This window comes from Apium graveolens, chromosome 10 (assembly GCF_009905375.1).
Source record: "Apium graveolens cultivar Ventura chromosome 10, ASM990537v1, whole genome shotgun sequence".
Taxonomy (NCBI): Eukaryota; Viridiplantae; Streptophyta; class Magnoliopsida; order Apiales; family Apiaceae; genus Apium; species Apium graveolens.
This window is the reverse complement of record NC_133656.1, coordinates 24,323,867-24,350,902: the sequence shown is the minus strand read 5'-3', so window position 1 is coordinate 24,350,902 and position 27,036 is coordinate 24,323,867. Positions and strand designations below refer to the sequence as shown.

At 37.7% G+C, this 27,036-nt stretch overlaps 1 long non-coding RNA gene across 1 annotated transcript; it reads left to right on the top strand.

Moving 5' to 3' along the window:
- The first annotated feature begins 24,040 nt into the window (after positions 1–24,040).
- LOC141689136 (uncharacterized) lies at positions 24,041–25,526 on the top strand. The gene is made up of 3 exons (XR_012562264.1): positions 24,041–24,179; positions 24,301–24,378; positions 25,240–25,526. It is a non-coding gene; the product is annotated as an uncharacterized LOC141689136 (long non-coding RNA).
- Positions 25,527–27,036: the final 1,510 nt, after the last annotated feature.

Below are 27,036 nucleotides of genomic sequence, written 5' to 3'. Positions count from 1 at the left end.
CACACTTTAGCCACAAAAGAAAACAACCACTTTTCCCTCACTTAAAGCTCTCCCATTTTTCATTCCAACAGTTCGGATTTTCTGAGCAAGGGAGAAAGAAAAATTCATAACTCAAAATATACTCATTCAAATATCATGAAATTTTACCATAGCTTTTCTATATCATGGGTAAGCTTCGTACCAAATTTCAGCCTCAAATTAGTTTTTTTCAATTTTATAAAAATGTTTGAATGAGGTGCTGAAAGGTAACTCCGAAATTTTAACTTGTTTCTTTGTTTTGTTTCTTAAGGATCTAGCCCTTCTAAGTGTTTTCTAAGCAAACCAAGCCTCAATCATCCTAGCACTAACCTTCCTAGTATCCAAGAAGGTATAACTTTCAACCTTTTAAGGTTTTATGGTTGAATTTAAGAGTTATGTTTGTTGTAGTGTTAAGATCCAAAGGATTGTGTTTGTTTGAGTTTGTATTGATTATGTTCTTGCTAAAGACTTGAGATGTTGAGTTGTAATCCATGTATGTGGTACTATATAGAGCATATAAGGTTCATGTGGGTGGATCTTGAGAAGTACTTGTGTTTATGATGGTTATAGGTAGTGATTGTGTTAAGATCAAGTAGTAGAAATTGAGTTTGGGCATTCTTGCACTTGATCTGTTTTCTGCAGGACATTCGGCCATGAAAATTGTTAAAATTTGAAAACCACTGGCCATTAGCAGATAGATCTTGTTTTTTTGTTTCTATACATGTGTAGATCATCATGAGGAGATTTACGGTTTAGGAGTTATGGTCGTTTTAGTGTAAAACATTTCTGCGATTAGCCAACTGCACTTAAGTCCACTTGCATGGTGATTTTGAAGGACTTAAACTAATTTCGAGATTCTGGAAAAATTATGAAAAATGGATATGATAGTAGAGAAGACTGTCCAAAAAGAATTTTGAGAAAATATTAATTTTTAGATTTTATAAAAATATTTTGGTAAAGCGAGCGCAAGCGAGAAACGCATAAAAACCTAGTTTTGACGCGCGTTTTCTCACGTTCGAGCTTAAAACTCGAAATGGACTTTCTAAAGCGAACGATCGATTTCAAAACTCGACCATGTTATAAAGTGAGAATATAAGTGTTGAGAATGTAACACCCCCAGATCCGGGGTCGGGGATCCGGGTTGTCACGGTCTTTCTTTCCACAATATCACTTCACTTAATTAATAATAAATAACCTCATACTGTGACCCCACACTAACACACACCATCACCCGTTATAGTCTCAGAGATGAAATTGAAATAAGTACAAGTCTTTGAATCCACAATTTAAAATTATTACAACCCAAAATGATTACTTGATAATTTACAGTTAATTGCCATTATCTGCCACAAGTTATAATTATACATAATTTGTTTCTCAAAAGTAGATGGTCTAAACTACAATGGATCTACCTCTGCAGCTATAGCAGCTACAATATCAGCGGGAAGACGCGGGACGCTTCCCACGCGCTTGCGCTGGGTCTGCTGGAGTCTGGCCATCTCTCCTAACTGTTGTTGTGTGATGAAGAAATAAAGCAAGAGTGATCCTTACAGCTCGCAAGATAATATGTATAGTGATAACAATAATATAAGTATCTAAATGGATACTTAATAGCATCTCTATCATATGCAAGATAATTACTTGCTAGATATAAGTAAAAACAAGGAATGAAGCTACCAATACTTCACCACACTTATATCATATAAAGTTACTTGAACTGCCACCGTTCAAAGTATTATAAGTTTTAAGAAAAACATCCCATAGATGAGACCACAAGTTAAGACTTGAATAGATTCAATCTTTGAAATATTATTGAATGAAAAAGTTATGAGATACTTTATTTAGTCCCGATATATATATATATCCACCTATATATATATCCCGAAAACATTTCCTGGAACCTCTGTTATGTGAAGTATGAACAGAGTTCGAAACATCCAATGAATTTTGGAAAAGAAAAAGAATTTTGGCATAAACCCGATATCTCGCTGATCAGGAAAAGATACCAATAAGTAACCTTTTCTACTAGTAGATGGACGAATTCCCCACTGGTCATCACCCTGGTCATAATTAAGACCTATGCTGGACTGCCACTCAGCCACCTATGCATTTGATGGACTCCCACTGAGCCACTTACACAATAATAGACCGTACCTCGGCCTGTCGCTTATGCCGACTCAATGAGAGGGGCTTACTTCCCGAACGTTGGGCAAGTAATCAATTCATTTACCAAATCTGCAACCTTGTTGCGAATATAAAATACACCACAGAGCCGGATTTCCCAGGTTTTGAGCGGGTATTTAAATCCCCTTTAAAAAGGAAGATCTTAAATATAAAAATGAGTTTTGGGATCCGCTCTGACTTTTAAAAATCATTTTGAAGACTCGAAAACTCTTTAAAGAGTGTTTGGAGTAAGGCTGATTTAATGAAGTAAATCAGTCCCCAGAATATTAGAAAATATCTGAATATTATTAATTAAATAATATTCCCATAAAGAATAGTCTTTATAAAAATAATTGAAGTAGAAGTATTAAAATTTATACTTGAAACGAGTATTAAATAACCAAAGATATACTTATATGAAAGTATTATCTTTATTTGAATAATCGAAAATAAGTTTGATTATTAACACCTTATTCTTTAATAAAATAAAGAATATATTTCAGCAAATAATCGGAGTCATAGATCCTCAAATGAATATTCAAATAATATTCAATAAATAAAATACGCTGAGTCATAATATCTCGAATGAATATTATAAATAATATTCATTAAATAAAATAAAGAGTCTTAAGTCCTCGAATGAATATTCAAAATAATATTCATTAAATAATATAAAAGAGTCTTAAGTCCTCGAATGAATATTCAAAATAATATTCATTAAATAATATAAAAGAGTCATAAGTCCTCGAATGAATATTCAAAATAATATTCATTAAATAATATAAAAGAGTCATAAGTCCTCGAATGAATATTCAAAATAATATTCATTAAATAATATAAAAGAGTCATAAGTCCTCGAATGAATATTCAAAATAATATTCATTTAATATAAAGGAGTCATACGCCTTCGAATAATATTCGAAATAATACTCGATAATAAAATAAAGTTTAAAGTTATCGAATAAACCTTATTCGATTAATAGTTTTGAAAACTATGACCATATATATGTATATATATATAAATATATATATATATATTCATATCCATATATATACAAAATCTACTCGGGATCCTCGACTCCCGGTTTTTAGAAAATATTTTCACCTTTGGGTCCCTATACTAAGGGTATATGCAAGTTACCGCTATCCTCTAGCATAGGTATTATCAACTGAACCAACAGATATATATTTCAAGAATATGAAACAGGCATGCATATATACCGTATCATATGCTACAATATATCGCAAGAATTTGCTAAATAACCAACATGCATCTATCGCAAGATAATGCATATACAAGTGTATTCATCACAACAACAGTATAACGGATAGAATACTTGCCTGAGCGACTTGGGGGTGAGAAAGGCTCGGGACGAGTCTGATAACCTATAAACAACAAGTAAGTTGGAATTAAACCAAAATCACTTGTAAATCTATGCTTTAACTAACTTAGACTCTAATGCTAGTTTTGCGCTCACCGATTCGCTTAAGTCACTCGGGTACCCTCGGCTCCACCATTTTTAATAACTTAACCTTTACGAGTTTTAAAGCGATTCCTTCGCGAATGACTTACCAACTGCCTAACACACTTACCATAAATGTTTCACACATTAATTAACCCTTTTTGGTCTTTAACCTATGTTTCAAAGTAAGGCGAGGGAAAAAGTTTCGTTCGCGAAACGCCGTTACTTGAAACGGTCGTTTCTCCTAAACCGTGCATCGGAATCGAACGAACTACATATCAAAACGAAGCTCGTAACATGAGCTATCTAAACATGGCAGTGGTCACAATCTAGCAGGGGGTTCTCGGGTCCTAATGCTATGCACAAAAACAGTCCAAAGAAAATCGGACGTTACGACGGCTATGTTTACGTGATTTCCAAATTTTTAAACCATCCACAATCAACCCAAACCCTCCTCAAATCCAACACACAACAAACATCCATCCTTATCACATCATAACAACCCCAACCAATTCAATTTAACCATTCATACTTATGCTTAAACTTTACTTTAATCATTCTTAAGTTTCTTTAAATCAAAACCACAAAATTACCATTTCATTTCACTACCATTCCAAATCTCAAACTCTAATCATAACATCAACTACAATAACATCCTACTCATCAAAATCACCTTATAATATATATGGACCTAGGGTTTGAAAATGGTATACCTTCCTTGAAGTGGTGGGTTGAGCTAGGAAGCCTTAAGAAGCTTGGAGAAGCCTTAGGAAAGCTTGGATCTTCAAGAAAAACAAGAAAAAGTTCAAGTTAAAAACTTGAAAACACTATTCATTGTCTTCTTCATTGATTAAATGGAGAAGCTAGAGAAAGAATTAATGGCTTAAACTCATGATATAGCCATAACTAAGCATAAAGATGGTTAGGGAATTTTCTTACCAATTAAGGATGCTTGGATCTTGATTTTGGAAATTTTTTTCTTTGAAAAAAATGAAAAGCCGAGAGCTAGGTGAGGAACAAATGCCTTGGCTGATTTTTTGATTCTTGATGAAATGATTTGCTAGCTTGGTTGGCTTGGTTTTGTTTTTGATTTAGCAAATTACCACCTTGCCCTTGAATTTGTGTGGTCCTTAATCAACCACACCTCCCTTCTTCCATGTCATGCTTATGTCACCCTTATGATGTCATCCTCCCTTCCTTGTCTCCTTTCTATTGGTTGGATGACATCACTCCCATTAAACCCTTTGATTAGCTTCCTAATCGTTTGCCTAATGACCGCTGATCTGTTGTACGGTTCGCTTAACTTTCGTTCTCGTTTATCGTCTGAAGGATCATACCCGGGATCTTATTACTTAGGTTCCCTTAACCTTTCTCAATACGTTATATTCCTTTTTATGATCCTCTATTATAATCCTTTAATTTAAATCCTTTTTATCCTGTTACCTTATACTCAATTCTCTCCGTATCTTGTGGATTTCCGGGAAAAACCAAAGTGTTCGGAATTGGGTTCTGACGATATTTACATACACTTATATACTTCATATAGTACTAATAAAATCCCAGAATATCCATAACAGAACCCCTATATAGTGTGGCGTGAAAAGTTTTCTCATTCAGCTAAAACACTATTCACAAGGGTTACAAAAAGTTGAAAAATTTTGGGGTTATTACAGTCTCCCCTCCTTAAAAGGATTCCGTCCCGGAATCAAACAGAAAACAATTGGGGGTACTTTTCTAGCATTGCGCTCTCTAGTTCCCAAGTCGATTCTTCCACATTATGATTATGCCATAGTACTCTGACTAGCTTGATCACTTTGTTCCGAAGCACCTGCTCCTTCTTATCCATAATCCTTACTGGCTTCTCCACGTAAGTTAGATCTGGCTGCATATCCACCTGCTCGTACTCCACTATGTGCCTGGCATCCCGATGATACCTCCTTAGCATTGACACATGGAACACATTATGAACTTGTTGCAAATTAGGGGGTAGGGCTAGCTCGTAAGCTAACTTTCCAATCCGTCTTAATATCTCAAAAGGTCCAATGTATCTTGGGCTTAGTTTTCCTTTCTTTCCGAACCTCATTAATCCCTTCCAAGGGGATACTTTCAACAGTACTAAGTCCCCTACTTCATATTCCTTGTCCTTTCGGGCTAGGTCTGCATATTTCTTCTGTCTGTCTTGGGCTGCTACAAGTCGCCCTCTGATAAGATCCACTATATCTCTGGTCCTTTGGACCACTTCGGGTCCGAGCATCTTCCGCTCTCCTACTTCATCCCAGTATAAGGGAGATCGACACCTTCTTCCGTACAAGGCCTCATAAGGCGGCATTCCGATGCTAGCATGAAAGCTATTGTTATAAGAAAACTCGATCAACGGCAGGTGATCATCCCAACTTCCTTTAAGGTCTATTGCACAGACTCTCAACATATCCTCTAGTGTCTGGATGGTCCTTTCACTCTGTCCATCCGTCTGGGGATGGTACGCGGTACTCATATTTAACTTGGTCCCCGCACATTCCTGAAAGCTCCTCCAAAATCTGGAGTTGAACCTAGGGTCTCGGTCTGAGACAATGGACGCTGGGACTCCATGTCGTGTCACTATTTCCTTAAGGTAAATGTCCACCAGTCTATCGACTGTGTATCTCTCATTGATAGGAATGAAATGAGCTGACTTTGTCAATCGGTCTATAATTACCCAAATGGCATCGTGATTGGCTTTCGTCCTTGGCAAGCCTACAACAAAATCCATCGCTATCTGTTCCCATTTCCATTCGGGAATCTCCAGGGGTCGCAAAAGTCCACTGGGTCTCTGGTGCTCTGCCTTTACTCTTTGGCAAGTCAAACACTTGTTTACCCATTCTGCTACGTCCCTCTTCATGTTGGGCCACCAGTAATATTCCTTCAAATCCCTATACATCTTGGTACTTCCCGGGTGAATGGAATACCTTGAACTATGGCTTTCATCCAAAATCTCATCCTTGAGTTCTTGAACATTCGGAACCCAAATTCGGTAGGAATACCTCATTATCCCTTTATCATCTTTCTCAGTATGGATCTCCTCTCCAGTCATTGACTTTCTGTCTTCATTCATTATTTTCTCTTGGCACAATCTGATCTTTCCCAATAATTCTGGCTGCATTGAGATCTCAAAAAGCTTTTCAGTTCCGGTTCCGGTTACCTTTACCTCTATTTCCATTTTCTCAAAATCCCTTATCAACTCTTCCGAGGTCGTTATCATTCTGAGTCTTTCCTTTCTACTAAGGGCATCAGCCACCACATTGGCTTTCCCTGGATGATAGAGAATCTCACAATCATAGTCCTTGATTAGTTCTAGCCATCTCCTCTGGCGCATGTTGAGCTCTTTCTGCGTAAATATGTACTTGAGGCTCTTATGGTCTGTGAAAATCTCGCACTTCTCTCCATACAAGTAGTGCCTCCAAATTTTTAAAGCAAATACTATTGCTGCGAGCTCAAGGTCATGAGTAGGATATCTAACCTCGTATTCCTTCAGTTGTCTCGACGCATACGCAATGACTTTACCGTGCTGCATAAGCACACATCCTAATCCCTTGTGCGATGCGTCACTATATATCACAAAATCTCCTTTTCCATCCGGCAATGCCAATACCGGAGCCGTTATCAACCTTTTCTTTAATTCCTGAAAACTGTTCTCGCATTTCTCCGTCCATTCAAACTTCTCTGTCTTACGAGTAAGTCGTGTCAAAGGGGCTGCGATCTTCGCAAAGTCCTGTACAAATCTACGATAGTAGCCGGCCAATCCTATGAAACTCCTTACCTCTGTGGGTGTGGTTGGCCTTTCCCAATTTGAGACCGCCTCTATCTTGGAGGGGTCGACCAATACTCCTTCTTTATTGATCACATGTCCTAAAAACTGTACTTCATTCCGCCAGAATTCACACTTCGAGAATTTGGCATATAACTGCTCCTCTCTGAGTATTCCTAGAGCTATCCTCAAATGCTCTGCATGTTCTGCCTCAGTCCTTGAGTAGATCAAAATATCATCGATAAAAACTATCACACACTTGTCCAAGTACTTCTTAAATACTCTATTCATTAAATCCATGAAAGCCGCTGGGGCGTTGGTTAATCCAAAGGACATTACCAAGAACTCATAATGCCCATACCTGGTACGGAACGCTGTCTTGGAAATATCTTCGGGTTTAATCTTTAGTTGGTGATATCCAGTTCTCAGGTCGATCTTGGAAAAATAAACAGCATCCTTTAGCTGGTCGAACAGATCGTCTATTCTAGGTAATGGGTACCGGTTCTTTATGGTTAGCTTGTTCAACTCTCGATAGTCTATGCACAACCTCATGCTCCCATCTTTCTTCTTAACAAATAAAACTGGTGCTCCCCACGGGGACACACTGGGTCTTATCATACCCTTATCCAAGAGTTCCTGCAATTGGATAGCTAATTCCTTCATTTCTAACGGGGCTAACCGGTAAGGTGCTTTTGAAACTGGCGCCGTCCCTGGGGCCAACTCAATAGCAAATTCAATCACTCTATCGGGTGGTAATCCCGGAAGGTCTTGGGGGAATACATCCTCAAATTCGTTGACTACTGGAATATCTTGTAAGTTGGGCACCTCCTTCTGCGTGTCCACCACATAGGCTAGGTAGGCCTCACTTCCTTTTCGTAGCATCCTTTTGGCCTGGGCCATAGTCAAAAATTTCTGCGTCTGCCTCTTTCCTCTAAATATAACTTCTTTCTTCCCGGGGATATTTAACTTAACTTTCTTCCCTTTACAGTCTATCTGAGCATCGTTGCTAGATAGCCAGTCCATTCCCAAAATCACATCAAACTCCCCTAATTTAAAAGGAATCAGATCAACACTGAAAGATTGCTCCCCTATGCCTATCTCACAGGCGGGGTGAATCTGGTTAACAGGAATAATTTCATGATTGGCTATTTCTACTTGTAAGGGTTCTATCAAGGGTTTAGCCTTAAGTCTTAACTTACGCGCAAAGTCCTTTGATATAAAAGATTTAGTTGCTCCCGAATCAAATAAAACATTTGCACTGACTGAATTTAGAGAAAGGGTACCTGCTATCACATCTGAATCTTTCATAGCATCCTGGACTGTCATGTTGAAAGTCCTCGCAGTAGGTGGCTTATTAGAAGCAGCCCTGCTTGCTCCCGAAGCTGCTGGTTTGTTCATTGGGCAATCCTTCTTCCAATGACCCTGGCGTCCACACTGATGACAATTGGTGGTTGGAACAACGGCAGGGGTTGATGATGGGCACCTAGTTGAATAGTGGCCCTCCCGACCGCACTTAAAACAGGTTACTGGCCTTCCTTTACACTCCCCAGTGTGGTTCCTTCCACATCTGTTACAGGCTGGAAATGGGGGTCGAGACTGGTTGGAATAGGACATTCTTGACTTCTGGCCGCCCTGGCTCACACTCACACTCATTGGCCGCTTAAACCCAGTGTTCCTTCCTGGCAGGGACACTGCTCCTCGATTAAACCTAGTTGGGAAGCTCCTTCCTGCGGAACCTCCACCCATGCTCATACTTTTCCTCTTTATTCCTTTCTTCTCTCTTTCCTTCTGCATCTGTTCACTTCCAACTTCTACAATCGTTGCCTTTTGCACCAGAGTGGCATAGTCCGTAAGCTCAAGGATTGCCACCCTATTCTGAATCCACGGTTTCAGTCCCTGCTGAAACCTCCTAGCTTTCTTTTCCTCGGTGCTCACAAACTCCGGCACAAACCTTGATAACTCAGTAAATTTCGCTTCGTACTCTGCTACAGACAAATCATTCTGCTTTAGCTCCAAGAACTTGAGCTCCATCTGGTTTTCCATAAACCTCGGGAAATACTTCCCCAGAAACAACTGACTAAATCTCTCCCAGGTTATAATAGCACCTGTCTCCATGTTTTTCTTGGCCTCCCACCAGTAGTTAGCTTCTCCTTTCAGAAGGTAGGTAGCAAATACAGTCTTCTGTGCCTCCTCGGTACTCAAAATCTCAAAAGATTTCTCCATTTCCTTTAACCATGCCCTTGCCTCAACTGGGTCGGCTGATCCGTGGAACTCAGGGGGCTTAAGGGACTTAAAAGCCCTGAAAGAGTTTGCCACAACATTGTTACTTCCTTGAGGGGGTGGGTTGGGTTGACGTTCCAAATTTTGTCTTAGGAGTTGCATAAACTGGCCCATGGGATCCATGCCTGGGTTTGGTACTGGTTGCTCAACCTCGGTTTCTCCTTCTTCAGTCTCTATCTCAAATCCCTCAACATCATATGTTTCCTCTTCCTCTTCATACAGGGAGTCATCCTGTTCCACATAATCCTCATCTTCCTCTTCACTGTGATCTTGGTTTCTATTGTCCTGATTATGGCTTCCCTGGTCCTCGGACCCAGGGTTCGCCCTAGTTCCAATCTTTCTTGGCGGCATGATTCTGATAATAATAAAAAAAAAAAATTTTTGGGAAAAATTCAACGTTAGGTCACAATCATATACAACATTGTGCCTTGCACAGCTCTTATAATGGGGAGAACGTATAACGCAATTCTATTATTTTAAGAAAGTTCTATTACGAAGTGCAGTAATAATAATAATAAAACAGTGATCCCGTCACTATGGAACTGAACTAAAAGGAAACAAATATATACATAATGCGAGAATACATAGTTTGATCTGGTCAAAAGTACAACAGTGCTACAGTCATCTGTCCCAAAAGTGATACACAAGAGTCTATCTGTCTAGTCAGAAAAAGGGATGCTATATACAAGTCAACTATCCCGGAAAATTGGCTCTTACTAAGGCCTCGGCTAACTAGACAACTAGACTATTCCATCATCAATCCTGAATCACACACCGGAACGGGTCAGCTCCCAAACCCTTTCCATCGCACGACGGAAGATATAGTCGGCCTGCCGCCTGGAGATCCTACCATGCCTGTCCCCCTGGAGAGATATGAGTCTCGCTCGGGACGTGAGCTCTATCCCCGTAAGCTCCCTCCTCAAGGATCGGGGTATAGAAGCCCTGGTCTCATAAGCTCGGGTACGCCTACCCGCCCTCTCTGCATCCAACTCCCTCCTGGCCTCATCCAGTCGGGCCTCGGCAACAGCCACTCGGGTCCTCAAAACATCCTGAACATATCCATGAGCTAACGAAGACTGCCTCTGGGCAGGGTCAAGAGGTGGTGAATCCGGAGCCGCTGAGGGTGCCTCCTCGGTCTGCCTAGGCTCGGAAGTATGGGTCTCTGAGCTGTCATCATCAGGAATCCAAGATAGTGGTGGAGGGGTAGGGGCTCTGACCACCGGAAGTGTGGGTAAAGGGATACCAGCATACACTACCATAGATCCAACACGCTCCTCAGCTACTGGGACCTCATCCGGGTCCTCCTCATCTGGAATAGCAATAACCTCTGTCTCTGACTCCTCTGAGGGGTCCTCCTCATCTGAAACAGCAATGACCTCCGTCTCAGGCTCCTCTGGGGGGTCCTCCTCATCCTCCTCCATCTCAGGCTCCTCCTGATCCTCAACATCCAGCAATGCCTCATCATGCTCACGCTCGTACATCTCAGGGTCCTCCATCTCAGGCGCCTACACATTAAACGAGCTAAGTTACTATCATGATACTTATAAGGGTTCCCGTAAGGGTTTTAGCTGTCAGTACTACTTTAAGTAGTCCGACCATGAACTTGGCAAGAGTTCTTATTATCTTTGTGAGTTTATTATTTTATCGTCGCATCATCTCTGAGGTTTATAACGCTTGGCTCTGATACCATTTCTGTAACACCCCCAGATCCGGGGTCGGGGATCCGGGTTGTCACGGTCTTTCTTTCCACAATATCACTTCACTTAATTAATAATAAATAACCTCATACTGTGACCCCACACTAACACACACCACCACCCGTTATAGTCTCAGAGATGAAATTGAAATAAGTACAAGTCTTTGAATCCACAATTTAAAATTATTACAACCCAAAATGATTACTTGATAATTTACAGTTAATTGCCATTATCTGCCACAAGTTATAATTATACATAATTTGTTTCTCAAAAGTAGATGGTCTAAACTACAATGGATCTACCTCTGCAGCTATAGCAGCTACAATATCAGCGGGAAGACGCGGGACGCTTCCCACGCGCTTGCGCTGGGTCTGCTGGAGTCTGGCCATCTCTCCTAACTGTTGTTGTGTGATGAAGAAATAAAGCAAGAGTGAGCCTTACAGCTCGCAAGATAATATGTATAGTGATAACAATAATATAAGTATCTAAATGGATACTTAATAGCATCTCTATCATATGCAAGATAATTACTTGCTAGATATAAGTAAAAACAAGGAATGAAGCTACCAATACTTCACCACACTTATATCATATAAAGTTACTTGAACTGCCACCGTTCAAAGTATTATAAGTTTTAAGAAAAACATCCCATAAATGAGACCACAAGTTAAGACTTGAATAGATTCAATCTTTGAAATATTATTGAATGAAAAAGTTATGAGATACTTTATTTAGTCCCGATATATATATATATCCACCTATATATATATCCCGAAAACATTTCCTGGAACCTCTGTTATGTGAAGTATGAACAGAGTTCGAAACATCCAATGAATTTTGGAAAAGAAAAAGAATTTTGGCATAAACCCGATATCTCGCTGATCAGGCAAAGATACCAATAAGTAACCTTTTCTACTAGTAGATGGACGAATTCCCCACTGGTCATCACCCTGGTCATAATTAAGACCTATGCTGGACTGCCACTCAGCCACCTATGCATTTGATGGACTCCCACTGAGCCACTTACACAATAATAGACCGTACCTCGGCCTGTCGCTTATGCCGACTCAATGAGAGGGGCTTACTTCCCGAACGTTGGGCAAGTAATCAATTCATTTACCAAATCTGCAACCTTGTTGCGAATATAAAATACACCACAGAGCCGGATTTCCCAGGTTTTGAGCGGGTATTTAAATCCCCTTTAAAAAGGAAGATCTTAAATATAAAAATGAGTTTTGGGATCCGCTCTGACTTTTAAAAATCATTTTGAAGACTCGAAAACTCTTTAAAGAGTGTTTGGAGTAAGGCTGATTTAATGAAGTAAATCAGTCCCCAGAATATTAGAAAATATCTGAATATTATTAATTAAATAATATTCCCATAAAGAATAGTCTTTATAAAAATAATTGAAGTAGAAGTATTAAAATTTATACTTGAAACGAGTATTAAATAACCAAAGATATACTTATATGAAAGTATTATCTTTATTTGAATAATCGAAAATAAGTTTGATTATTAACACCTTATTCTTTAATAAAATAAAGAATATATTTCAGCAAATAATCGGAGTCATAGATCCTCAAATGAATATTCAAATAATATTCAATAAATAAAATACGCTGAGTCATAATATCTCGAATGAATATTATAAATAATATTCATTAAATAAAATAAAGAGTCTTAAGTCCTCGAATGAATATTCAAAATAATATTCATTAAATAATATAAAAGAGTCTTAAGTCCTCGAATGAATATTCAAAATAATATTTATTAAATAATATAAAAGAGTCATAAGTCCTCGAATGAATATTCAAAATAATATTCATTAAATAATATAAAAGAGTCATAAGTCCTCGAATGAATATTCAAAATAATATTCATTAAATAATATAAAAGAGTCATAAGTCCTCGAATGAATATTCAAAATAATATTCATTTAATATAAAGGAGTCATACGCCTTCGAATAATATTCGAAATAATACTCGATAATAAAATAAAGTTTAAAGTTATCAAATAAACCTTATTCGATTAATAGTTTTGAAAACTATGACCATATATATGTATATATATATAAATATATATATATATATAAATATATATATATATATATTCATATCCATATATATACAAAATCTACTCGGGATCCTCGACTCCCGGTTTTTAGAAAATATTTTCACCTTTTGGGTCCCTATACTAAGGGTATATGCAAGTTACCGCTATCCTCTAGCATAGGTATTATCAACTGAACCAACAGATATATATTTCAAGAATATGAAACAGGCATGCATATATACCGTATCATATGCTACAATATATCGCAAGAATTTGCTAAATAACCAACATGCATCTATCGCAAGATAATGCATATACAAGTGTATTCATCACAACAACAGTATAACGGATAGAATACTTGCCTGAGCGACTTGGGGGTGAGAAAGGCTCGGGACGAGTCTGATAACCTATAAACAACAAGTAAGTTGGAATTAAACCAAAATCACTTGTAAATCTATGCTTTAACTAACTTAGACTCTAATGCTAGTTTTGCGCTCACCGATTCGCTTAAGTCACTCGGGTACCCTCGGCTCCACCATTTTTAATAACTTAACCTTTACGAGTTTTAAAGCGATTCCTTCGCGAATGACTTACCAACTGCCTAACACACTTACCATAAATGTTTCACACATTAATTAACCCTTTTTGGTCTTTAACCTATGTTTCAAAGTAAGGCGAGGGAAAAAGTTTCGTTCGCGAAACGCCGTTACTTGAAACGGTCGTTTCTCCTAAACCGTGCATCGGAATCGAACGAACTACATATCAAAACGAAGCTCGTAACATGAGCTATCTAAACATGGCAGTGGTCACAATCTAGCAGGGGGTTCTCGGGTCCTAATGCTATGCACAAAAACAGTCCAAAGAAAATCGGACGTTACGACGGCTATGTTTACGTGATTTCCAAATTTTTAAACCATCCACAATCAACCCAAACCCTCCTCAAATCCAACACACAACAAACATCCATCCTTATCACATCATAACAACCCCAACCAATTCAATTTAACCATTCATACTTATGCTTAAACTTTACTTTAATCATTCTTAAGTTTCTTTAAATCAAAACCACAAAATTACCATTTCATTTCACTACCATTCCAAATCTCAAACTCTAATCATAACATCAACTACAATAACATCCTACTCATCAAAATCACCTTATAATATATATGGACCTAGGGTTTGAAAATGGTATACCTTCCTTGAAGTGGTGGGTTGAGCTAGGAAGCCTTAAGAAGCTTGGAGAAGCCTTAGGAAAGCTTGGATCTTCAAGAAAAACAAGAAAAAGTTCAAGTTAAAAACTTGAAAACACTATTCATTGTCTTCTTCATTGATTAAATGGAGAAGCTAGAGAAAGAATTAATGGCTTAAACTCATGATATAGCCATAACTAAGCATAAAGATGGTTAGGGAATTTTCTTACCAATTAAGGATGTTTGGATCTTGATTTTGGAAATTTTTTTCTTTGAAAAAAATGAAAAGCCGAGAGCTAGGTGAGGAACAAATGCCTTGGCTGATTTTTTGATTCTTGATGAAATGATTTGCTAGCTTGGTTGGCTTGGTTTTGTTTTTGATTTAGCAAATTACCACCTTGCCCTTGAATTTGTGTGGTCCTTAATCAACCACACCTCCCTTCTTCCATGTCATGCTTATGTCACCCTTATGATGTCATCCTCCCTTCCTTGTCTCCTTTCTATTGGTTGGATGACATCACTCCCATTAAACCCTTTGATTAGCTTCCTAATCGTTTGCCTAATGACCGCTGATCTGTTGTACGGTTCGCTTAACTTTCGTTCTCGTTTATCGTTTGAAGGATCATACCCGGGATCTTATTACTTAGGTTCCCTTAACCTTTCTCAATACGTTATATTCCTTTTTATGATCCTCTATTATAATCCTTTAATTTAAATCCTTTTTATCCTGTTACCTTATACTCAATTCTCTCCGTATCTTGTGGATTTCCGGGAAAAACCAAAGTGTTCGGAATTGGGTTCTGACGATATTTACATACACTTATATACTTCATATAGTACTAATAAAATCCCAGAATATCCATAACAGAACCCCTATATAGTGTGGCGTGAAAAGTTTTCTCATTCAGCTAAAACACTATTCACAAGGGTTACAAAAAGTTGAAAAATTTTGGGGTTATTACAGAGAATGTGACGATCGGAGATTCGTTATACTTGAGTAGTTGCGAAAGTTGCTTAATAAAAGCGAGACGTTAATCGCGTACTAACTTAGACCGTTGGTTCTTGTTTATAGATCGCCAACCAAACACCAGATACCATACCACTTCGATTACTCGAGGCAAGTTTTCGAAACCCTATCTCATACTATCCATGTTATATATATACTGTTGTGATATTGATGCCATGATTTACAGTTCAAATATATATATGCTTGTCTATGATATCAATGCATACGAATTATGCGATTGTTTACGAAAACAAATTTCGTTTTACACGAGTATGAGAAGTTGAAACGTATTTCAAATATAATATATGATAATGGGAGTTGAAGATATTTTAATAACGATTTAATTCCGGAGAGAGCCGGACGCGAAAGATTTCTATTTCGATAAACAAAGTACGTTCGCGTAATATATATATCAAGCGAACGATTGAGATTTTGACTTAAACTTCGAGAAATATTGGTTTATTCATTTAAGGGACACCCTTACTTGATTGATTATTTTATAAAGCGATATTTAAGGGATTATTAAATATCCAGAAAGTATTTAAAAATATACTGAATAGTTTATAAATAATTTCACGTTATTTAATAAAGATTTAACTATTCAAAGAGCAATTATAGGATACCAAATCATGTTTTGATTATTTGATTAAGGTGTCTCCATTCGTTGGACCTTATTCACAAAATATTTTGTATTTAAGGTTTTTATTAATTCATTGAACCTTAATTAGAAATACTTTGTACTTAAGATTTTATCAATTCATTAAATCTCTCTTATATAATTATGAGACCTTAGATATTTAATATCTTCGGACTTCTAAAAACTTATTTAAAAACAGACATAATTCCCAAAGGTACTTTCTAAATTATTCAAAACTCTTGAAAGAGATTAATCATTTGAAACGTATCAAAACCTTAGGGAACTTAGTCTTGAAGCATAAGAGTTTTGCTTCCTCGTTCAATAAAGAACAAGTGAGTAATATACGTGTCACCCTACTACAGATAGGGATTTGAAAATGATTTTAAATTCAAAAATCCGACAACTCCCAAAGATCAATTGAGTTAAAAGTGATGAATAAATCATCTTATTTAAAGGTCAACTTTTAACGACCTATTCCTTCGAAAAAGGATTTTGAGCAAAAGATATAATTGTTTTGGGACTGGAATGTGGCCTGCCCGCTACGGAGTGGTATCAGGCAGTGACCAGTCGCGGAGTGGCGCATTATGCAAGCGCGGAGTGGCGCATTGTACGGTTATATGGTCTATGTGACCATTGACTTTCGGACTTGCACGGCAATGGGCAACCACCGTGTAGTGTCTTGATGAGCCCAAAGGTGGCTAGGTTTGTATTCCTTCTACTAATAGAGAAAATTTCGTATTCGGCTGATCACCGATACGTGGTTTATTCCAGTATAGTCCCTTTCTTCCATTTTGGAAAAACTGTTGTGAAATATACAACAGAGAGCCGATAAGGCTGAGTTTAAAACAAGGATATTGATGAATATATATCAAATCCATTTGAGAAATCTGCCCATAAGGCTGAGTTTTAAATTGGGATGTTGATGAATATATATCACACCCATTTCAGAATCTTGGTTCGAGTAACATCTTAAGATTTTGAAATAAAATGAGTACGAGTATAAAATGATTTTGAGAAAGAGATGGATACAAGTATTCAGTGGATATATTATTGTAGTTGATTTTGAGAATATTATAAATTTGACAAGCATATAAACTTTCAGAACGCTTTGGAGATACAAAGTATAATTATTGGTTTTATTTATCCTTACATACTTAATTATGGGGATTTATACCTTGCTGAGCTATAATGCTCACCCTTGCTTTTATATATCATATCACAACAGACTACCAGCATGGATCAGACCAGGACTGCTGTCCGTAGGCGGGTAAGGAAAGCTCGTGAGTTCTGTAGGCTTTTTGTGCGCTAGCCCCGTCAGGTAGATAAGTGGAGATGATTTATTTGCTACTGTTTCCAAGCGTATAACCTGTGTGTATGTGAGTTTGAATAAAAGGTCGAGTAATATTATGAAAAAAGAATTATTTAATTAATAAGTGATCGTAACGACCCGAATTCACAACCTTGGATTTGGGGGTGTTACAGAAATGGTATCAGAGCCAAAGGTTATAAGTCTTGGAAACAGTAAAAGTAAAATGGGTAGACTGAGGATCTAAAAGTTAACAAGAACTCTCATCGAGTTCGTAGTCGGATTACTCTTGAGTAGTCGCGACTGTAGTACCCAAGGGGACCTTAGCCTTAAGAGTTGAGGCATTGGTTGAGTTATTAACAGTCGATTGAAAAGCCAGCATTAAGGGAAGAGAATGAGTTGTAGCACTCAGAGAAAAGAGTGCTAAGAGTTATATGCAAAAGAGAGTCCATTGGTTGAGCCGATAGAGTTTGTTGATGGACTACCAGGAGTTATGTTGAAGTGTTTATGTGAAGTGTTATACGGAAATTGATGGAATCGTTTAAAATCGACAGAATGAGGAAATGAGAAAATTGTACATGATTTTTTTATAATGTTGATATAGAAGTGGATCTAAGTCTCCGGAGAAAGCGGGATGAAGACTATACCCCAATACCATGGGTTGATTGGAAAACCCGAGTCTTGCCACTCATAGCTCTTTATAGAGTGTCCTTGAGGAGACATATTAGGCAAGAATCAAGATGCTTAATTCTTTTACTATTAAGGTTATTACGTTACCTGAATTGGTTGAAAGTATTGTTCCGATAATAAGGGTTCAATACATGACGAACAGCGATTCTACCAAGAAGGGTATTCGCTATACCATTGAGGAATCTATGTCCTATAAGGAAGATTTTAGCGTGTCCCAAGATGAGAATGCTATGCGATAATATGAAATCATTTCGTCCGTTAAGCCATTATGGTTCGACACGGAAAGCGAGAATCGACAGAATAATTTCTGAAAAGTTTCATGCTCCTGCAATCAACGCAGCAAGCTCCGAACTACTGGAGGAGAAGAACAATAAGTCTGACGCAGAATTCCAAGAGTGGGATGTCACTAGGAGCTACGTGTATATTCTCGGAAGGATGTCGTCTTTTGTTAACGCATCAAATCAGGTGCGTGGGCACAACGTTGCGAGTAACTAAAGAGGAATGAAGAATGTATTTGTGACAAAGTGAGTTATTAAGCGACTTTAACATAATGAGTAGAGACGCGAATAATGTTATATTGATGATCTTTTATAATAGCATAACGATGCCACCCCGACATATTGGGAAACTAGAGCAAACCCTGCTGAATTGGTAAACCAAAATAACCAAGAACACGAGGAAGTCGAATATAATGAATTCGGCTTAGAGGATTACAATGAAGAAGAAACTATGGATACTAACGAGGGGGAAGGCCAGAGAGGAAACCCCATGGACCAAATTATGAATCTTCTTCGAGAGAATTTAAATTGTCACCCTCAACCCAGGTGGATCATGTTCCAGTTACTAATGTCTTAAGGCCTTTAAGTGGTTAAAACCCCCAGAAATTTCGAGGGACTGCTAACTTATTAAGTCCAGAGCTTGGCTGAAAGAAATGGAAAAGAGCTTTGAGATAGTGCCCATAGAAGAGACGCAAAAGACTGTGTTCACCAGTTATATGTTAAAAGGAGAAGCAAATTATTAGTGGGAACCTAAAGGAACCCTGGAGACTGATGTGATTATCACATGGGGAAAAGTATTTCCCAGGTTTATGGAGGCTCAGATGGAGTTGAAGTTTCTAGAGATTAAGTAAGATAAGATGTCAGTGGCTGTGTACAAAGCCAAATTTATTGAACTGTCGAGATTCGTGCCGGAGTTTGTGAACACGAAAGAGAAAAAGGCGAGGAGATTTCAGCAAGGGCTGAAACAATGGATTCAGGATCGAGTGTCATTACTTGAGATAACAGACTATGTGCAAAAAGGCCTCGATTGTAGAGGCAGAGAGTGAGCAAAGTCAAAAAGAGGAAGAGAGCAAGAAGAGGAGTTCGGAAGCCAAGGCGGCAGAGCGATAAACAGAAGTTTCCGATTAGGACTGAGAGGGGAGTGGTGTCCCAACCCGCAGTGGGTACCAGGTTCGCCACTACCGTAGCTGGCGGAAATAGCTTTAGTGAACCGGTAAGCAAGAGTATCGCCCAGGGAGGTGGTCAATATAAGACTACGTTTCATAACCAGTTTCGGTCACCCCTACCGGATCATAAGTCATGTGGGGAGAAACATCCCGGGGTATGTAATTGGGAAAATAGCTACTGAGGTGCTTTAATTGCAACCAACTAGGACATTATTCTAGCAACTGCCCCAACCCAGCTAGGGCGTGATAGTAGGTAACCTTTTACTCAATTTGGTTACTGCAAATATTCTGTTTAATTCTGAAGCAACTAAGTATTTTATATTGCGAGATTTTTGGCCAAGTTAAAACTTAATGTGATTCCAACGCGAGAATTATTGCGAATAGAAATAGTGAATCGAGAGGTTGTTCCAATTAATGAGATTCATCTAATCTGCAAGTGGGAACTAGGAGGGAAGGACTTTAAGTTGGACTTAATTCCTTTCAGGCTGAGAGAATTTGGTGTGGTCTTAAAAATGGATTGGTTGTCGAGCAATGGTGCTCATATTGATTATAAAGGAAAAAAAGTTAAAATCTGAATGCCTAACGGCAAGAAAATTGTGATTAAGGGTCAGCGTCAGACCCAAAATTTTTTTAATATTGCTCAAGCAAAGCAATTATTAAGGAAAGATAGCAAAGCGTATTTAGCATACGTGGCGGGTACCAAGAGAGAAGCCCCGATGTATGTGACATACCAGTTGTTCACGAGTTTGAGGATGTGTTTTCCAAAGACCTTTCAGGATTATCACCTGACCGAGAGATAGAGTTCGCTATCGAATTAGCATCAGGAATGGCATCAGTTTTAAAAAGCCCCATATAGGCTAGCCCTGGTTGAAATGAAAGAATTGACTTCACAGTTGCAAGAACTGTTGAATAAAGGAATGATGAGACCTAATGTGTCACCATAAGGCACACCAATGTTGTTTGTCAAAAAGAAGGACGGTAGTATGCGATTGTGCACATAGTATAGGGAACTGAATAAGCTGACTATTAAGAACAGATACCCTCTCTCTAGAATTGACGATTCGTTTGACCAACTTGAAGGAGTGGTACACTTTTTGAAAATCGATCTAAGAATGGGATATCACCAACTGAAGATTAAAACAGGGGACAAATACCGTATTTCGCACGAGGTATGGACATTATGAGTTCTTGGTGACGTCGTTCGGGCTAAAGAATGCCCCAGTAGCTTTCATGGACTTTGTGAATCGAGTGTTTAAAAAGTATTTGGACGTGTGCGTCATTATTTTTTTATTGATAATATTTTAGTCTATTCTAAAACGGAAGAAGAACATGCGGAATATCTGAGGATAGTGGTAGAAGCATTGAGAAGAGAAAAGTTGTTTGCCAAATTCTCAAGGTACAAATTCTGGCAAAATGAAGTTCAGATCTTAGGACAATTGATGAGCAGTGAAGGAGTGTTAGTTGACCCTACCAATGTTGAGGCAGTATTCCAATGAGAAAGAATAACCACACCTACGGAAGTAGGAACTTTTTGGGAATTAACCAGTTTTATGAGAGGTTTGTACGGGATTTTGCTAAGATATCAGGACCTTTGATTAGGCCTACTTGCAAAACGGAAAAGGTTGTGTGGAATGAAAAATGTGAGGAAAGTTTTCAGGAATTGAAAAGAAGTTTGGTATCAGCCCTCGTGCTGGCATTGCCCGATGGAAAGGGTGATTTTGTGATCTATAGTGATGCGTCACATAAAGGATTATGATGCATGCTCATGTGGCATGGGAAAATGGTTGCTTATGCCTCACGGCAGCTGAAGGAATATGAAGTAAGATACCCTACTCATGAATTAGAATTAGCAGTAATAGTTTTGCTTTGAAAAATTGGAGACAATATCCATACAGAGAAAATTGTGAGTTCTACACTGACCATAAGAGCCTTAAGTATATATTTACTCAGAAAGAACTCAACAGGAGACAGAGGAGATGGTTAGAGTTAATGAAAGACTATGTCGGTGAGATTTTATATCACCCAGGGAAGGCCAATGTGGTGGTCGATGCCCTTAGTAGTAAAGAGAGACTCAAGATGTTGACAACGTCGGAGGAACTAGTGAGAGAACTCGAGGAGATGGAGATAGAGGTGAAGTCACTGGTAAAGGGACTGATGGACTAATTGAGATCAAATTAGAACTGGAATTGTTAGAAAAGATGGGACATTATCAGGAAGAGAAGACGAATGAAGAGCGAGAATCTTTGACTGAGAAGAAGTCAAATATGAGAAAGATGAGAAGGGAATTATGAGGTATGCGAACCGGATTTGGATTCCGAATGTTCGAGAATTAAAAGATGAAATTTTACGCGAAGGACATAATTCTAGATATTCAATTCATCCTGGAGGTACCAAGATGTACCGAGATCCAAAGGAATATTATTGATGACCCAACATGAAAAGAGACGTGGCCAATTGGGTCAATAAGTGTTTGACCTGTTAAAGAGTGAAGGTGGAACATCAGCGACCGAGGGGACTCCTACAACCCTTAGGAATTCCGATGTGAAAGTGGGAACAAATAGCCATGGATTCTGTGGTAGGATTTCCCCGAGCTAAGGCTAACCGTGATGCAATATGAGTAATTATATATCGACTGACCAAGTCAGCATACTTTCTTCCAATCAAGAAAACCTACATGGTGGATAGATTAGCAGAGCTATACATCAAGGAAATTGTGATAAGACATGGAGTCTCTGTAGCTATCATATCTAACAGAGATCCCCAATTCAACTCCAGATTTTTTTGAGGAGCTTTCAGGAATGCTTATGAACCAAACTGAATGTGAGTACTGCATACCATCCCCAAACCGATGGACAAAGTGAGTGAATCATTCAGACATTGGAGTACATGTTGAGAAATTTTGTAATTGATTTTTAAGGTTATTGAGATGAACACCTATCTTTGATAGAGTTTGCCTATAATCATAGTTATCATGCGAGTATAGAAATGCCCCCACATGAGGCGCTGTATGGTCGGAGGTGCCATTCACCCTTGTACTGGGATGAAGTTGGTGAAAGAAATTTACTAGGTCCCGACTTGGTGTAAAGAACGAGGGACATAGTTGAGTTGATCAGAGGATGCTTAGCGGCAGCCCAAGACCGACAACGTAAATATGCCGACTTAACACGAAAAGACAGAGAGTATGAAGTGGGTGACCAGGTATTTTTGAAAGTGTCACCATGGGAAGGACTGATGAGATTTGGAAAGAAAGGGAAGTTGAGTTCCCGATATATGGGTCCTTTGAGATTTTGTGACAAATAGAACCGTGGCATACGAATTGGCTTTACCTCTAAACCTTGAACAGGTTCATAGTATTTTTCATGTGCCAATGTTGAGAAAGTATAATGCGGATACCAAGAATATAGTGAAACATGAGTAAGTACTAGATCTGTCCTACATTGAGCAACCAGTTGAAATCATTGGTTGAAAAGAGCAAGTACTCAGGGACAAGAGTGTCAAGCTATTCAGATTCTTATTGAGACATCCCAAGGTCGAGGAGTCGACTTGGGAATTAGAGAGCCACCTGCGAGAAAGGTACCCCCATCTATTTGTGAGTTGATTCCGGGACGGAATCCTTTTAAGGGGGGGAGACTGTAAGAACCCTGATTTTTGTAATATTTTAAAACTTCTGTGAATAGTAACTTGAGCTAATTAAGTAATACGTATGGGGATCATCATTAAATGAATAGTGGAATTTTGAGAATCCGAGATCATATTCTTATTTATCGAGGAAAATAAGTGAATGTAAAAGCCGACGGAATTTGAAGATTCACAATTATACTACGTGTTTTCGTATCCGTAAAGAATGGCGTAGAACCGGGAATACTACGTGAAATAAATAATATATCAAGGTATTTCTATGATCAAGAGAAGGAATGGAATTGGTTATAGGATTATAAGCGATAAAAGAAATCGCTACGAAACAAGTCGTTATACGTGGAAACTATCGGAATGTAACGACGATTGCATTTACGATAAATAAACGAATGAGAAATTAAATCCCATGCAAGTTGGCCATGCATAACCAAGTCCTAACTAGTAGTTAGGAGTGTAACTAGATGATTAGAAGCTAACTAGAATAGTTAGTGGAATAGTGTTGAATAGTGATAGGAGACAACAAGTACACAAGCCATACTTCTCCCATTTCTCACTTCACCACACAATCAAACCAACCCATACCTTTGCCAAATTATTGTCAAATCTGCTGCATACATCCCATATATTCATTATACACTCCCACACTTTAGCCACAAAAGAAAACAACCACTTTTCCCTCACTTAAAGCTCTCCCATTTTTCATTCCAGCAGTTCGGATTTTCTGAGCAAGGGAGAAAGAAAAATTCATAACTCAAAATATACTCATTCAAATATCATGAAATTTTTACCATAGCTTTTATATATCATGGGTAAGCTTCGTACCAAATTTCAGCCTCAAATTATTTTTTTTCAATGTTATAAAAATGTTTGAATGAGGTGCTGAAAGGTAACTCCGAAATTTTAACTTGTTTCTTTGTTTTGTTTCTTAAGGATCTAGCCCTTCTAAGTGTTTTCTAAGCAAACCAAGCCTCAATCATCCTAGCACTAACCTTCCTAGTATCCAAGAAGGTATAACTTTCAACCTTTTAAGGTTTTATGGTTGAATTTAAGAGTTATGTTTGTTGTAGTGTTAAGATCCAAAGGATTGTGTTTGTTTGAGTTTGTATTGATTATGTTCTTGCTAAAGACTTGAGATGTTGAGTTGTAATCCATGTATGTGGTACTATATAGAGCATATAAGGTTCATGTGGGTGGATCTTGAGAAGTACTTGTGTTTATGATGGTTATAGGTAGTGATTGTGTTAAGATCAAGTAGTAGAAATTGAGTTTGGGCATTCTTGCACTTGATCTGTTTTCTGCAGGACATTCGGCCATGAAAATTGTTAAAATTTGAAAACCACTGGCCATAAACAGATAGATCTTGTTTTTTTGTTTCTATACATGTGTAGATCATCATGAGGAGATTTACGGTTTAGGAGTTATGGTCGTTTTAGTGTAAAACATTTCTGCGATTAGCCAACTGCACTTAAGTCCACTTGCATGGTGATTTTGAAGGACTTAAAATAATTTCGAGATTCTGGAAAAATTATGAAAAATGTATATGATAGTAGAGAAGACTGTCCAAAAAGAATTTTGAGAAAATATTAATTTTTAGATTTTATAAAAATATTTTGGTAAAGCGAGCGCAAGCGAGAAACGCATAAAAACCTAGTTTTGACGCGCGTTTTCTCACGTTCGAGCTTAAAACTCGAAATGGACTTTCTAAAGCGAACGATCGATTTCAAAACTCGACCATGTTATAAAGTGAGAATATAAGTATTGAGAATGTGACGATCGGAGATTCGTTATACTTGAGTAGTTGCGAAAGTTGCTTAATAAAAGCGAGACGTTAATCGCGTACTAACTTAGACCGTTGGTTCTTGTTTATAGATCGCCAACCAAACACCAGATACCATACCACTTCGATTACTCGAGGCAAGTTTTCGAAACCCTATCTCATACTATCCATGCTATATATATACTGTTGTGATATTGATGCCATGATTTACAGTTCAAATATATATATGCTTGTCTATGATATCAATGCATACGAATTATGCGATTGTTTACGAAAACAAATTTCGTTTTACACGAGTATGAGAAGTTGAAACGTATTTCAAATATAATATATGATAATGGGAGTTGAAGATATTTTAATAACGATTTAATTCCGGAGAGAGCCGGACGCGAAAGATTTCTATTTCGATAAAGAAAGTACGTTCGCGTAATATATATATCAAGCGAACGATTGAGATTTTGACTTAAACTTCGAGAAATATTGGTTTATTCATTTAAGGGACACCCTTACTTGATTGATTATTTTATAAAGCGATATTTAAGGGATTATTAAATATCCAGAAAGTATTTAAAAATATACTGAATAGTTTATAAATAATTTCACGTTATTTAATAAAGATTTAACTATTCAAAGAGCAATTATAGGATACCAAATCATGTTTTGATTATTTGATTAAGGTGTCTCCATTCGTTGGACCTTATTCACAAAATATTTTGTATTTAAGGTTTTTATTAATTCATTGAACCTTAATTAGAAATACTTTGTACTTAAGATTTTATCAATTCATTAAATCCCTCTTATATAATTATGAGACCTTAGATATTTAATATCTTCGGACTTCTAAAAACTTATTTAAAAACAGACATAATTCCCAAAGGTACTTTCTAAATTATTCAAAACTCTTGAAAGAGATTAATCATTTGAAACGTATCAAAACCTTAGGGAACTTAGTCTTGAAGCATAAGAGTTTTGCTTCCTCGTTCAATAAAGAACAAGTGAGTAATATACGTGTCATCCTACTACAGATAGGGATTTGAAAATGATTTTAAATTCAAAAATCCGACAACTCCCAAAGATCAATTGAGTTAAAAGTGATGAATAAATCATCTTATTTAAAGGTCAACTTTTAACGACCTATTCCTTCGAAAAAGGATTTTGAGCAAAAGATATAATTGTTTTGGGACTGGAATGTGGCCTGCCCGGTACGGAGTGGTATCAGGCAGTGACCAGGCGCGGAGTGGCGCATTATGCAAGCGCGGAGTGGCGCATTGTACGGTTATATGGTCTATGTGACCATTGACTTTCGGACTTGCACGGCAATGGGCAACCACCGTGTAGTGTCTTGATGAGCCCAAAGGCGGCTAGGTTTGTATTCCTTCTACTAGTAGAGAAAATTTCGTATTCGGCTGATCACCGATACGTGGTTTATTCCAGTATAGTCCCTTTCTTCCATTTTGGAAAAACTGTTGTGAAATATACAACAGAGAGCCGATAAGGCTGAGTTTAAAACAAGGATATTGATGAATATATATCAAATCTATTTGAGAAATCTGCCCATAAGGCTGAGTTTTAAATTGGGATGTTGATGAATATATATCACACCCATTTGAGAATCTTGGTTCGAGTAACATCTTAAGATTTTGAAATAAAATGAGTACGAGTATAAAATGATTTTGAGAAAGAGATGGATACAAGTATTCAGTGGATATATTATTGTAGTTAATTTTGAGAATATTATAAATTTGACAAGCATATAAACTTTCAGAACGCTTTGGAGATACAAAGTATAATTATTGGTTTTATTTATCCTTACATACTTAATTATGGGGATTTATACCTTGCTGAGCTATAATGCTCACCCTTGCTTTTATATATCATATCACAACAGA